Genomic DNA, 15,953 nt, shown 5'->3' with positions numbered 1-15,953 from the left:
CTCGGGGAAGGGCCCGGGGAGTGGGGAGGCTGGGGATTGTGAAGTCGGTGAGTTCTGAGCAGGCACTAGATGGGGCTGGAGCAGGGGAGACAGCTCTGGGTCTGAGTCTCTACCCCACTCCTGCCCCTTCTGGGCCACTGCAGAAGTCCAGGGAACCTGGCAGCCTGTGGCTAGCCTGGCCACGTGGAGTGCCATGGAGGGGAAGAACAGGACTCCCCTCATACCCCCAAACCCAAGGTTATACAAATCTGTCCCTCAGCATCCCTCCAGGAGGAACGCCACACCTGCGCCATCCTCATCTGGCCATGTGCCTAGTACACGAAGGGCCCACCGCATGCCTTAATCTGGAGAAAGATCATGTTCCTTCATTGTGAGTCTCACCAGGCCCCAGGAAGTTCGCCCGGCAGCCTCGCCTGTGCCTGTACACAATCTCTTTCTCACTCTCTCTGCTGGGCTTACTAAAATAAAAACATGCAGTGGCTCCCAGGTGCTCCTGACTATTTCAAAAGTTTGGGAAGAAAATCAGAACAAGGCCAGGGGTAAGTGGCAGAAGGGGAAGGGACATTCAGACTGGGAGTTGGGATCCTCCGACTGTCACTGCCCCTTCTGTTGTCTAACAGGAAGTGCATGCTCATGTATGATCATGTGCGCGTGTGCGTGTGCCTGTGTGTGTGTATGCATGTGTTGGGGCTGTTGGGGATGGAATGACCATCAGGGCCACAGAGCACTCTGGGCTTCCAAGGGCAATAGTTGCAGGATTTTGGGGCCCAAGCCACTTGCAGAGAAACACCTGAACAGCACCACTCTCCCCGCTCCCCCATGAAAGCCCTCAGTCCTAGAATGTGCCATCCACCCCGGCTTTGATCCTAGATTGCCGCACCCTAGTCCCCGGCCAGGCAGGGGGAAGAGGAAGGCTAGAGGTGGCAGCAGACACCATGGAAGTTCTGAAAGGGGCTGGGCCTTCTGGGAGAGAACCAGGGAGTGCTGGCAAGGGTGGTGAGCATCCTGTGAGTATGGGGTGGGGTTGTGGGTGTCCAGCCAGGGGACTCCAGAAGGTGATGGACAGTTCCTGGTACCAGGCTGGAAGCCACTGATCTCACCAGCCAGCAGCTTGGAGCCTTCAACCCAGACAAAGACAGGCTTCTCCCTGGGAGCCCCTTAAGGGCAGGGATAGGGCACCTCAGAGGAGGACCAGTCAGTCTATCTGCCCATCCACCAGCAGGTGTTTCAAATACCTCCCGAGGCCTGACGCTGTGACAAACATGCAGCATTTTCTCAAAAAGGCCCACCTCTCCCTCAATCTGGGAGACTCAGGAAGGCACCTGACAGCAGGGCTGGGCAAGGGAGAGCAGTGCCTAACTTCCTTGAAATTATTACCTACTGTTCTTACTCTTCATTTAATCAAGTAAGGACATTAAAGACAGATAAAAGTATTTTAACACTTTTTTTTTAAATAAAGAGGATAAAAGGCAGTTCTTCCCAAGATCAATTAGTGACAGAGGTTAGACTAGAGGTTACTTTGCGGGGAAGTGACTCAAAGAGACAGCAGGAGGCCTGGGGGGCTCTAGGCAAGCTCTAGTTTCAGATCGGGAAGACATGGAAATTCGCTGGTCCGTACTCTCTGGTTAGGGCACTTTGTTCACCTAAGTTACACCTCAGTAAAAAAAACAAAGACAGACAGAAGTCAGTCATTAGCTCATGAAACCACATGGACTCGGGCAGTGCTTCCTGAATTCAAATTCTAGCTTCACCTCTTGGGGTCTCTGTGGCTCTGAACACATTACTTACCCTCTCTGTGCTTCAGCCACCTCACCTCCAAATAAGGATAATAATTTATACTTACCTCAGAGAGCTCCTGTGAGGATTAAATGGGTTAAAACATGTGAAGCCCATCCAACCATGTTTGCCATACAGTAATCACTCGGTACGTGCTAAGCATTGTCATTAATATTATTTCAAGAAAGTGCAGCTGCCAATTTCAAACTGAAATGCAAGAATAAATTTAAAAACTTCAAATTAAGAAAACATAAAATGACACTTTATAATGTGAATTACATGCTGTGACATTGCTTTCTTGCACAAACATAATTAGAGACTCTATATTTGATTACTCATTAATTATTCAACAAATACGTATTGAATGCCACTAGCTTCTAAAACTATTCCAAACAGTAAAATAAAGCAGTGAATCAGACAAAATCCCTGTCCTCATGAATTTACATGTGGGAGACAGTATAGAAATAAGCAAATAAATATGTAACACAAGGCTTCCCCGGTGGTCCCGTGGTTAAGAATCTGCCTTGCAATGCAAGGGACACTGGTTCAAACTCTGATCTGGGAAGATCCCACATGTCACAACGAAGCCCATGTGCCACAACTGCTGAGTCCACACACTGCAGCTACTGAGGCCCATACGTCTAGAACCTATGCCCACAGTAAGAGAAGCCACCGCAAGAAGAAGCCTGCACACCACAATGAAGAGTAGCCCCCGCCGGCCACAGCTAGAGAAAGCCTGCATGCAGCAACAAAGATCCAGCACAGTCAAAAAAGAAAAGAAAAAGAAATAAATCCTTAAAAATTGTTACTGTATATATTAAGCATCAACAGAGGACGTCAAGCAGGATAAATACCAAAAGATCAACACAAAGCCACACCACACTGAAATGGCAGAAAATCAAGACAAAGAACAAATCGCAAAAGAAGTCAGGAGGGAAAAAAACGCAAATGCTTTACTCACAGAGGAACAAGGTAAGAATTACATCAGACTTTTCCTCAGACACCAAGCAAGCAAGATGAAAGGGAAGTGGAATATTTGAACTGCTGAAATAATTCTGTATCCAGTGAAATCATCCCTCAAAAGTGAAAGAAATGGACTTTCTCGGGCAAACAAGGTCAATAGTGGTAAATACTGTGAGAAAAAAGAAAGCAGCGTAAAGGGTTAGAGAACGATGAGGAAGGTGCCGTCTCAGGGAGGTGAGGACATCTCCCGAAGGAGGTCCATTTCCATGGGGACCCGGACAAGGAGAAGGAGCGGAGCAGGAGCCGCATGGGGACCAGGGAGGGAGCACAAGCAGCGGGAACAGCAGGGACAGAGGCCTTGAGGTGGGTGGTGTGCTGGAGGAGTAGAAAGATGCCATCACAGCTGCAGTAGGATGAGCCCAGGTCATCCTGGGATATGAAGAAGGCAATGCCCGAGGCCTGGGTCACAGGAGGAGTTTGAGTTCAGTTCTGAGTGCCAGGAGAAGCCACAGGAGGAGTCTGAGCTGGGGGGTGAGACAGTCAGGCCTCTCTCTTCCAAAGATCACTCTTAGCCTTGGCGTGTGGGAATGGGGAGGAGCAAGGAGAACAGGTCAGGGCAGTGTCCAAGCGAGAGATGGTGGGGTCGTGGACCAGGATGGGGGGCGGAAGGGGGTGAGTGATTCCCTGGATTCTGGATACTTTGGAAGGTGGAGCAATCGGATGAGGGGCGGAATGGATATGGGGGGGTGAGGAAAGGAAAGGGACCATGTGGGTCTTTGGCCTGAGCAACTAGAGAGGGGCAGCGTCCGTGGCTGAGATGGTGCGCCTGTGAGAGGAGCTGATTTGTGGCAAAGTTGAGGGTTCTGCTTTGTTAGGTTGAGACGCCTTTTAGCCCTGCAATCAGAAAGGACATGCGGACAGCTGGACATACCAGTCTAGAACTCAGGGGAGCGGGCAGAGCGGAAAATACCACTGGGAGTCATCAGCAGCAGGAAGTCAAGCTCACATGCCCTGCCTGTTCTCACGCTTGGGGTTTTCTCATAATCATTATGGAAAATTCCCTGTAGCTCTGCTAAGAAAAGTGGAAACAGTCTTTCTAGGGTTGTCTCATTAAGGTTGGAATATTCTGGGCGACATCAGAGAAGGCGAGACCAGCACCCCTTGTCTCCAGTAACTCCATGGGTTCTCTCCCTGTGGATGGTGAGCAGGTGTCTGATGGCCGAAGACCCAGGGAAGGTGTGGTCAATGCTTTGTGCCAATGGCCAGAGAAAAATATCACCTCGGCAGGACCACTCAGTACCCTGGGTAGAGGAAACAATGTTAGATGGTGCTCTGAAGAGAATGAAATAATCATTCCCATCCACTTCTCTCTCAGACCTGATCACAGTATGCCCTTTGGATAATAGCTGCGTCAGGTCACTAAAACTATGGCTGATGGGACTTTAACAGCTTTTTACAGTGGCTGACATTCCTGTTTAACAAAAGAAAGCAAACTTTAGACTCAAAGCCTTCCAAAGGCAACTAGAGCTACAACGTAATCACATTCTATGCCTTAGTTTTATTTATTTTTCTGGCTACCCTCTGTTTAAGACAAGTGCTACTGGTGTTCCATTTATAGTAGGACTGTACAATGTCCTTTGAAAAGATATTCATGTGTATGTGGACGTGTGTGTGTGTGTGTGTAGTGAGTTAATTTAAAGAAAAATGTTAATAGTACAAGTGGCACTCAGATGTGGCCGAAATCATGAAGGTGCCACTCACATGATGAAAGCCTGAAAAAACATGACTATAAAAGATGAAGAAATGGAAACAAGAGCCTTGAGTCTCATATTTGTATACAAAGCCCGTAACCACCCAAATCACCCAGGATCAAGGGCAGGAGCATTTTACTTTTCCTTTATAGCCCCAGCAGGCTGCAGGTAGATAAATTTTCCACTTCCACCAAGAATGTTGTTTTTGGTGTTTGCTGTGGCTAGATTTCACCAAAGGGCTTCCCTGGTGGCACAGACTGTAAAGAATCTGTCTGTGATGAAGGAGACCCATGTTCAATCCCTGTATCGGGAAGATCCCCTGGAGAAGGAAATGGCAACCCGCTATAGTATTCTTGCCTGGAGAATCCCATGGACAGAGGAGCCTGGTGGGTTACAGTCCATGGGGTCACAGTCGGAGACCACTGAGCGATTAACACTTTCACTTTCACAGATTTCACCAAAGGCAAAAATTCTCTGAATATACAATTCTCAGCATCTCAAGGCCACAAATTTGATGTTATTAACACAAATGATATTTTCCCAAACACTGCAAACTTATGAAATGCTTCTGAATCAGCAACGACTACAATATGCCCTTTAAATAACAGCTGCATTCAATCATACTTCTAACTCATTGAGATGGACGTTCCGGACCATAATGTCCCCAAATGATGCCCTTATCAAAAACAAGGAGTGTGTTTGGGCATGACTCAGGGCTTTAAGCTGGAGAAGGCAATGGCGACCCACTCCAGTACTCTTGCCTGGAGAATCCCATGGATGGAGGAGCCTGGTAGGCTACAGTCCATGGGGTCGCTAAGAGTCAGACACGACTGAGCGACTTCACTTTCACTTTTCACTTTCATGAGTTGGAGAAGGAAATGGCAACCCACTCCAGTATTCTTGCCTGGAGAATCCCAGGGACAGAGAAGCCTATTGGGCTGCCATCTATGGGGTTGCACAGAGTCGGACACGACTGACGTGACTTAGCAGCAGCAGCAGGGCTTTAAGCGGCATCTGGCCTAGACCAGACCTCAGGCGTCTCTGTGTATCAAGTGGTCCCCACACAGGACTGCCTGCCCAAGTCAGGTGAGAGTGTTCATGTGGGGTTCCTAGACCCAGGCAGAGAACAGAGCTCAGGAAGAACAAGAACAGAAAATATTCAGACGTGAGTCTTGCTGTCCTCTTAGGACCCCAAAGAAGCCACCACATCCCTTCCCTGGAGACCTTCTGGCCTGCTGGTGTTATCCCAAAAGTAGGAATTATGGGTCCTGGTTTCTCAGCACCTCCAGCTGTGACCGGGCTGAAGGAGGCACAGCTGTCTTGCCCGAGGCTGTGTCTCTTGCGAAGGAGAAACATCCGGCCAATTCCACCAAGAATGTCAGTCAAAATGCAGGGCGGGACTTGGTCAGCTCAGCTATTCTGTCCAGCAGTTCTTGTGTCCTGGGAGCAGGCGCTTGGATAGGCCAGGATAGGACCTCATCCCCACAGTCCTCTCCCATCTAAAACCTGCAGCCTGGGAGGGCCGCAGGACGCGGAGGATGTGACCTAGGATGTGGGGACCCGCGGGCTCTGTGGAGAGATATGCAGAGGTGAAAGGGCAAACCTGCTTCTAGTCTCCTTATCAGGAATGGCCGAGGGAAAGGGAAGTGGGCAGCCCTGGAGGTCAGGCTGGGGGGTCATGGCTGGGGCACAGCGGGACCCAAGAGACCTAAGAGAAGAGCCTGCTGGGTGGGGGAGAAGGAGAAAGGGGTGGGGGTGTAGAGGGAGGGTCAAGGAGGAACCAGCTGCACGGCCCTTTCCCAAGGTGCTGGAGGGGGCAGGTTGGTGTAGAAGCTAGGGTGGCCAGCCCTCCAGGTTTGCCTGCAACTGTAGGGCTTCCTGAGAGACAAGACTTCCAAGCTTAAAATGAAGGTGTAGCTCTGGCTGGGGACTCACCACGCCACTATGCTAGAATGCCTTCTTACTTCTCCCCTCCCGTTCTCCACACAACAAATAATGACATGTCCCTTCTGTGCCGGGCCTGCTGCCAGACACAGGGGCTCAGCAGCAAAAGGACAAGCATGGCCGGGGCCCTGCAGACTGGGCATCCCTCCCACCACACGCAGGTGGACTCTGCACCGCACACCCGCCCGGCCAGCCCACCACAAGGTGACTCTGGGGCACACTTCTGGGAAGCTTTTTGTCTACTCCATCAAACCCCAAAGGTGGAGACTGGGTCTAGTTCACAGCTCTACCTCCCAGTGAGCCAGCCTAGGGCCCTGAGCAGCATGGGTGCTTAGTGCATGTCTTTAAGGGGCTTGAGGGGCTAAGGCACTCGGGACAGGCTGGAAGTGAGGACACCTGTGAATGACCCGTCCCTCGCCTGCACCAGCCCACAAGCGCACACACACACACGTATGCACATGGCACACCTAGACTTTGAGCAACATTATTCCTGACTCAGCACAGAAGGGAGCCCAACCCTCTCAGCTAGGAAGGGTGAGGAGGACACACCGGAGGCCTGTAGGCAGACCCCAGCCTAGGTTAGGGGAAGGTGGTCCCCTAGATGAGGGGGGGCAGAGCTGGCTTGTTCTCCCCTAGCTGTGAGGTCTCAGCCTAGGGCTCCATCATCCTATTTCCCTCAGGGATCCCACTTGCAAGGAGCTCACAATAGTCAATTTACCCCATATATGTCTGGGGTCATCATGGGGAATCAGAGCCACGCTGAGGCTCCCCTGACCTTGGTCCTTGCAGCCGGAGAAACCAGTGGGGACCCCGAGGGGAGGCTAGGCCTCTGGGGGCACATAAGGGACTGCAGGGGTGGAGCGCAGTGCTGGAAGAGGGTAGGGGTTCCAGCTGCAACTCTGACCAACTCCCCTGCCTGCTTAAAGAGTAGGGGACTATATCACTGAAGTCACCACGGGACTGTAAGCTTCCTGCAGACACAAAAGACTGTGTGCACTCATCTTAGTCTTCCCAGAAGGGCAGGGCTTAGATGGGCTCTGCACCCTTGCCCTTAGAGAGCAGCGCCCCACGTTTCTGTCCTGCCCCCTGCTGACGTTTTATCATATTGCAACTCACCAGCTAGACCGAAAAGCAAGGGGTGGGATTTCTGACCGGCTGTGTTCAGCCCGCATTTGGGAAGTCTGGTCTTGGGATATCATTAGGGTAAGACCCCTGAGTGTTCCAGGAATAGCTGTAACCTAGCCACTCCCAACCAACTGAGGAGTGGGAGAAAAGAGCAGGATGTGGCAAGACAACTTTAGAGAAAGCAGCAGCCTGCTGCACACTCTATCCACAGAACACAGACAGCAAAAGCACAAAAGGGACCTTGGGCTTTTTGAATCAAAACGTAGGTGTCCAGAGTTGGATTATCACAGTCTTTGGCAAATGCACACTCATGCTTTCCTTTAGTTAGTTATTCACTTAGCAATTTTTCATAATTCACAAACACACATGAACTAGGAATTTTTTTTAAAACAGTAGAGCACCCCTTTTTCTTCTAAAGGAAATTTCATAGGAATCCTGGTTAAAAAAAAAAGTGGAACCGCTCTGGCTGCAGTAGGGGTGGGGGCTGGCAGCTGCCTGCTTGGCCCCCCTTTCACTGATTCAACTGCCCTGAGAAGCCCCTTAGAATTCTGTGAAACATGATCTAAAGCAATATGATCTATGCCCAGAATGGCAGGAACCTGGCTCTTTCATTCCTATGTCCCAGCACCCAGCACATGCCCAGTTCAGTGCCTGGTTTCAACAAATGTTGGGTGAAATGAATTAAATAAGCAAAGCTTGCTCCAGTATATACCCAGGTCTGATCTGGGGAGAGGGCACTGAGAAGTGTCTCTGCCTCCAAACGTCTACCCCATCAGCCTACCACAGGGCCTACCATTCCCCATCCCCACGCAGTCTAACTCTGCCTGTTCCCGGGGATTCAGAGCAGATGCCACCTCCTCCATGAAGTTTTCCCAGATGTCCCCAGCCACAATCATCCTGCTGCCTTTGAACGCTGTGGCCACTTTATAACACCTCTTCGCTGCATTCTTCACACTCACTCAGCCCTCAGCCCAAGGTATTTGCATACATCTCATTTCCCCAACCGTGCAGATGCTGCCTCCTTATGGGTAGAACAGGTTTGACTGACTGCTTCCATCTCAGCGCCTTCAAACAGTAAAAATCAATCAATGTATTTGAGGTAGAAGGAAAGTCTCCTGATTTAAGGACACTGTGTCTCCAGGAAGGCCCGTTAAAGTTCTCAACAGGGGCACCTGGAATCAATCTGACTACTAAGACATGAGCGCGAAGTAGCTTCTCCACTCTGGCAACCATCACCAAGGAGAGAGCATGCAAGGAGATCCAAAATAGGGAACTCTGGGTGGAAAAGAGACACGCAGGGCTGCACTAGTGCCAAAACTGTGTGAAGAGGCTGGGTCCCTGGCTCTGAGAAGGATTTGGAAAATGTGGCCCAGGAAGAGCTGGCGGAAGGGGCGGAGGAGGGTCCTGGGGCACTTGAGTTTGCCGCCCCACGCGTGTCTCCAGTGCCTGGCAGGCTGGGACAGGGGGACTGGTTCCCTTTTCCTCCCCCAGAACATCTGGGGCCGCATCAGACTTAACGATCTGGTAAAGAAAATTGTTATGGAAATATGTAACCGTGAGACGTTATCAAAGGCGTCTTTAAAGTCCCTTTTCAACCTCCAGCCGGGTGGAGGGGATTGGAAATTGGAAAACTGGGAGACGATTACAGGACCATCAAAGTGGCAGAAATTCAATCCAACCTGAAGGTTTAAGGATGGCTAGCAGACCCCTGCCCCAGCCCAGAAGGCTGCAAACCCACTGTTTAAAAACCAAATCAACGGCATCATCAGATCCGGGTCTGGAGCAAACAAACGGCGCCCACAAAGGCTTCCCTGGATTTCCCTTGTGTTGAGGAAATCTGAGAAGTGAGGCCCTGGGGAGGCGCCTAGCCCTGGGAAGGCTCCCAGCTTCCAGGGCTTCTATCTTCTCCCCACCCCACCCCACCCCCATTCTGGGCTCCGCTCTTTGTCTCGTCATCCTTCCTGATGCCTTTCTTCTGCATCTCTTGGTGCCTACTCTTTCTCCTTCCGTCTGTCTCTCTCCTCCTTCCATCTTTCTTTACATATTTCTTGTCCCAACAGTGTTCTTCCTCTCCTTTTCCTGTTTCTCTCTCAGAGTCTGTCTTTTGTGACATTCCCATCCCTTTGTTGTCAATTCCCATCCATTTTGTCTTTCAGCACTGCATCTGTCTCTTTACATTTTGTCTTTTTTCTTTCTCTTTTTCTCCCTTTCTCTTCCTTTTTCTATCTTTCACAGCAGAAAAAACTTTTCTTCAGCCTCTATTGAATTTTCCTGCCTTTTTCTGCTTGAGGATTTCTTGTACTTTCAGGCTACGTGTGAAAGGAAATCCTCTTTGGCTGGTATATTTACCATTATGAATCCCAGGTATTTCTCTAAATATAAATAGCCCTCCATGCATGCCCATGGAAAGACACTAGTCTCAACCTCCATCACCATGAACTGTCCATAGCGTCAAGATTACTGTGCCCTGTGCCAGCATACACAGGCACTCAAAATGGACATGTGGTTTTACCTATGAGCAGGCTCTGCAGACATGGAAATTTATGTCCGGAGGGGTGGAATGCTACAGCACATAAAACTGATACAGGCAGAGAACCTCGGTAATTTACAATTCTTTTTTATGTGGAGTGAGAGAAAGAGACTATAATTTTGCTACTAATAAAGTTCTCCATATTTATTCTCGAGATGTGAGGGTTTATCTTCATTCATATTTCTTGCGGTCGTAACCTTGAAGGCTCTGTGAGATCGCAGGTTTGTAATTAGAAAAGAGCTCAATTCGCACGTCTCTTTGGAAACACCGAGGAGTTTCATTCCGCCCTGCAAAAGTTGTCGCTGACCAAGCACGAGAAGAAAGCTCCATTTAGTCATTCACCTTCTAAGAATCGTTTCGGGGGCGCAAAGGGAAACACATAGGTGTTTATGAAAGAACCGGATAGAGAAAGGGCAGAAGAAAACGAAAGCAAGCGCACGGTCCGCGCCGCAGGAACCCCGGGTCGGCGCGGGAGCCGGCGAGGCTTGTTGCGCACAACAGACGGGAAGCCGCAATTCGCGGCTGGGCTGCTCAGCACGGCCGGCGGCCCGGGTGAGAGCGGGACGGGCTCGGGGCAGGCGGCACCCACCCTCCGGCCCGCCCGCCGCCCGTCGTGCCGTCTGTCCGCCGCGGGCCCCCGTGCGCAGCGCTCCCGGCTCGCGCGTTTTCTTGGCCCGCCGCCTCCACCTACGCTCCCGGAGAGCCTGGCAGCGCTGCGGTCAAGCCGTTAGTTCGCCAGGCCCCAAGTTCACGGGCGCCGCGCGGGTTCCGCTGGCGTGCGCACCAGCTGGGCTCAGGCCCCAGGCTGCGGTGCTGGAATCCTCGGCCCCGGCTGGAGAGAAGAACGCGCCGGGCAACCGGAGGCTCAACCCCCGGCGAGGGGAGGGCGGGGGGCCCTGAGCCTCAAGGCCGCGGGTGATCCGGGAAGAAACCAAGCGCCCGTTCTCTTTGATCTGGTTTTATAGAGATTTGATGTTGACATTAAACTTTGAATGCTTTTATCTATTTCGATCTCTCTCTTATTCCCATTTTGGGCGGGGCCTCCTGTGCCAGAGCTAAGGGCTGGCGAGGGCACGCGGGCGGGACGGGCACCGGGGTCGGCAGGGCGAGCACCGGGGTCGGCGCCCAGAGGTGACATGGCGGTGCGAGGGCAACGCTGGACGAAGCCACCTACCCACATCCACATGCAATTCCTGATCGCCCCACGCATGCCTCCTTCCCCCACTCGCACGCCAGACCGCTCTCTCCGTCAGCAACGCCGGCGCGGGAGGCCGAGCAGAACTGAGGCGCCGCGGGGAGACCACGGCTCGGAGGGGCGCAGAGCGCGGAGACCGCGAGAAACGGGGAGCCGTCGCCGCAACTCCGCTCTCCCTCCGCAGCCCCTTGTACCCATGCCGAGAGGCTCAATTACTTTCAGGTGTGGACCACTTAATAAAATAAATCTTCTGGGGGCAGGAGGCAAGTTTTCAGGAGCCTAATTCAAATCAGCAGACTTCGCATTTGTAAAGAGGGGCTTCCCTCAAATCCTTGTGGTTGGGGGGCGCGAGGGAGTCAAGAATAGAGGCCTCTTTCTGGGATGATACTGTCAGCGGCTGGGTTGGAGGGCCCGGGGAGCCCCTCTCCGTCTCTCCTCGGCTGTGTCTTTTTCTGACTCTGTTCCTGTATATCAGAACGGAATCAACCATTTGGGGCCCGAATCACTCTGTTAAACCGACTACAGCCCTCTAGCCCAGACAGGAGACCCAGTAGAAATAAAAGGTTCTGTCTCTCTCCATGCCCTCCCCCCCACCTCTTTCTCTCTTTTCTCCTCCTTTGTCTCCATCATCCGTTACCCAATGTCCTCTAGAGCTGAGATTTCCAAACCTGGTTTTGCAACACTGGAGGGAAACTCCAATTATCTCCAGGGCTTTGTGAAATGCTCAAAATGAAATAAACCTTTAATTAACTTTAATTATTTAACTGCAGGTTATGGACCGCCCCCCCCCCGCCCCCCGCCAATTGGCAGGAAAAGCAGAAGAGAAGGCTGATGGATTAAATAAAACATCCCAGGGTGTCACAGCTCCCTGAAGGTGAGAAATGCCAGCTTTAGAGATTTCAGGGCTCCGGAAAGAATCCCAGGCTCAGAAAAAGAAAATTCCCAGGAGGACAGGGACTTCGTTTATTAAGGTCTGGGGCCAGAGACTCTGCTCTGCCCTAGGCATTCTCCCCTCACCCTCTTGCCAACTGTCGCCATCTAGGCCTTTAGAGGAGGGAGTGGGCTACTCTCTTCCTACCCCACCCTACTCCCATTTAAGATCCTTCAGTAAGGTCCAGTTTACGTCAGACAAAGCAAACTGGTTCCTTCCTCTTTTGCTAGGAAATTCAGACCACAACTGAATTCTTGTATGAATTTCCCAGGAATCGGGCTGATGTAAACATACTATCGTGGTTCTGCTCTTTCAGAAGAGTTACTTACCCCAAAGTCTTGTCCTCATACCACCAGATCTAGGAAACTGCCCTTCTCCTGGGCTCAGGGATGGGAGTCCCCGAGAGGTGACCAGATGGCTGAGGTGGAGGGCAACTCACTCCACGGCATCTGACAAGGGCCCACATGTTTCCCGTACAGAGAACAAATCTGCCCCATTAAAGCGTTACTCCGTTGGGGAAAACACTGATGCAATATTGGAAACATGCTGGGCCCACAGTGAGCGCCGGAAGGAGAGGCAGGTCTTCTCAGGAAGGCAGAGGCAGCCAGTGGGTGAAACTAATCCCGCCACGTCCACCCTAGCTTGGCCCAGCAAATTGAGGGAGGGATTATGGACCAAAACATCCAGACACAGAGGGAGCCTATGGGGCTGGTGGTGTATTTACAGAGAGAGCAACTGGGGAGAGACGGGTGAAGAAGGTGCTGCTGCCCCGAGGGCAGCAGCAGGAACAGGACTGGCTGCCTGGACTTGGGGCCGAACTGGAAGGAGAGTCCACTTCCCGGAGCCCAGGCTTTACAACCAATAACTCCATGGTTTGGGCCTCAGCGACACTGCTGATCTAAATAGTTTATTAACAAATGGAAAATACATAAACACATAACAATTGCCTCTAAGAAAAAAACTTATTAAAATCCCCCTGTGTTGTTTGTAAAATAAATAGCTGAGACCATATGGGTGAGGGGGAAAGTGGTCATGTCCTAATTGGCTCTCTGCTCCTGGCAAAGGTTCCCTCTTTAGGCCTCAGTTCCCTCCTGTGTAAATGAAGATGACAGCCTAGATGTAGACTGGTGATTCTCAAGCTTTAGATGACATCAATATCACCCGGAAAAAAAGAAAAAAAAATTAAAAATTGCTGGCCCTATCCCAAGAGTTTCTGACTTAGTAGGTCTCGGGGAACACCCACAATCTGCCTGTTTCCCAAGTTCCTAGATGTTACTGCTGTTGGCCTGAGACCCATACTTTGAGAACCTCTGGACTAGATGATATTTAAACTTCCATCCAGATCTAACACACTCTTCTATCTTCATGCTCCTGTGTCTGCCCCATCAAGCCCTGAGGAGTTTGGAGCCACATAGGAGAGGGGCTGATGTTTTTACACTCGAGCTTGTACCCCCTGTCATCAGTGCAGAATAAATCTTTCACTGGCCAATAGGGACTGATGCCCCTGCCCACTGAAGGATCCCAGCCCTCTCACTACACATATTCCAGTCTGAATTAACCCCAGCTGGCTGACTGTAGGGCCTGAATTTCCAGCAGTGGCTAACACTGCTTTCCCTTTGTACCAAGCAGGGCTGGGCCTAATCCTACTTAAATGTCAAGCAGGCCTGTTGTGTACAGGGCTGCCTTCAGAGGGGCTGGCAAGAGCCCAGGGTACATCTTCAGGCCCCTCGATGTAGCCTAGTGTCTGCCAAACATTTGGTCCGACACACACCGGCGCACACGCACACACTCTGTCACACACAGAACCTGGGTCGTCAGGAGAGCTAGTTTTACTTTGATGTACCTCTCCACTGCACATTTGTTTCAGCTCCCCTCCTGGAGCCACAGCCTTATTTATCTTCTTGGCATGGGTTCTTAGAATACTTCCATTCAGGCAGCAGCAAAATCACTCAGCTCCACTGTTTTACGAAGTTTATCAAACAGCAAAATATCCGGTCTCTTTGTCCAATGGATCTGGTGTGAATGTGCCTACAGAACTGCCTTTCCCAGACGCCCTGGGGTCTGTGTGTGGTTACATATACCCTCCCCTGAGAGGACCCCACAAAATTCAGGGCCTGCCTACTCATGCTGCAAGGGGCCCCCCAAAGCAGCTGCAGGGCTCAAAGGCATCTTCCTGAATCAGGAGACCCAGCCACATACACTCCTCACATTCATGAGCTATGCTCCTACTCCACTAGCAGAGCCTCAGAAGCCCACAGCAGACTAACAACCCCGTGCCCCACCCCAGTCGTCCCTTCCCCAGGCCTGCCATGGCACCCTCACCCTCAAAGGACAAAGCTTCTTCTAAAATCATTGCTGTCATCTCAACTCCAAAGTCTGGCAGCTCTATGGAAGGACCCACCTCCCCTGCAGCTGAGAACTCAGGCCCACTCCACCCACTTAAGGGGACCAAGGTTTCATACCCTCCACAGGCTGACTCAGAATGAGGTCTTGCTGCTCTCCCCACCCCACAGCCCACTCCAAGCATCCTGCTGGCTTCCCAGATATAATGCCAACTCTAGGGCTGGGCTCCCTACCTACAGCCCCCCACCTACCTGAGGCCTACCAGCCAGGGCTATCTGAAGAGCAAGAGGGCCCACTGAGCACCTGGTATGCCCTGTGCTGTCCCCAGGATGGCACTGATCATGGGGTTCCAGAGCCTGGAAGTTCACTCGGTGCCCTCCCTGCTCTACCTCTTAAGGAGATCCCCAAATTCCAACAGGAACTTTGTAGATGCCCTGGCTTTACAGTTGACAATGTGGGCTAAGTGAAGAACACCTTTCATGATGGAAATCTGACTCAGGGGTTCAAAATGCCCTCTGAAGCCATGTCTCTGTGCCTGGGCTCTGCAGCCCCCATTATCTGGGCTTCAGGTCATCCATACACCCCACCCTCAATGTGGCAATAAGTCTGGTCATTCCTTCCCACTAAATATTATACCTCTTCCCTTCAGCCGTTCCTCCGTGGTTCAGATGGTAAAGAATCTGCCTGCATTGCAGTAGACCTGAGTTCAGTCCTTTGGCTGGGAAGATCCCCTGGAGAAATTAATGGCTACCCACTCTAGTACTCTTTCCTGGAGAATCCCATGGACAGAGGAGCCAGGCACGCTATAGTCCAAGGGATCACATAAAGTCAGACACGACTGAGCAACTAACATTTTCACTTTTCACTTTCAGCCATCCCTCTTCATTTCCTCGGCCACATCCTGTCACACCTTTGACACCTTGAGCCTGGACCACTGTCCTATACACTGTCTTGTCCCCTTCTCCCATGTCCCTGGGGAAATAATGCTACATCCCTCACAAAGAATTAGATAATGTACTTAAAATAACTGGCCCAGGGCTTCCCCGGTGGTCCAGTGGTTAAGAATCTGCCTTACAATGCATGGGACACAGGTTCAATCCCTGGTCAGGGAACTAACATCCCACATGCCACAGAGCAACTAAGCCTGTGTGCCACAGCTATTGAGCCCATGCTCTGGAACCTAAGTGCCACAACTAGAGAGTCTGTGCACCTCAAACAAAGAGCCTGCATGCCACACCTAAGACCTGATGCAGCCAAATAAATAAATAAATAATTTTTTAAAAAAAGAAGTGGCCCATCATAAGTGCTTAATAAATTTTCGGTACTATCATTGTGCATGCGTGCTCAGTTGCTTCAGTCCGACTCTTTGTGACCCTATGGACTCTAACCTACCGG

This window comes from Moschus berezovskii, chromosome 4 (genome assembly GCF_049115385.1).
Source record: "Moschus berezovskii isolate FMDL1 chromosome 4, NW_MosBer_1.0, whole genome shotgun sequence".
Lineage (NCBI taxonomy): Eukaryota > Metazoa > Chordata > Mammalia > Artiodactyla > Moschidae > Moschus > Moschus berezovskii.
This window is presented reverse-complemented; position numbering follows the sequence as displayed.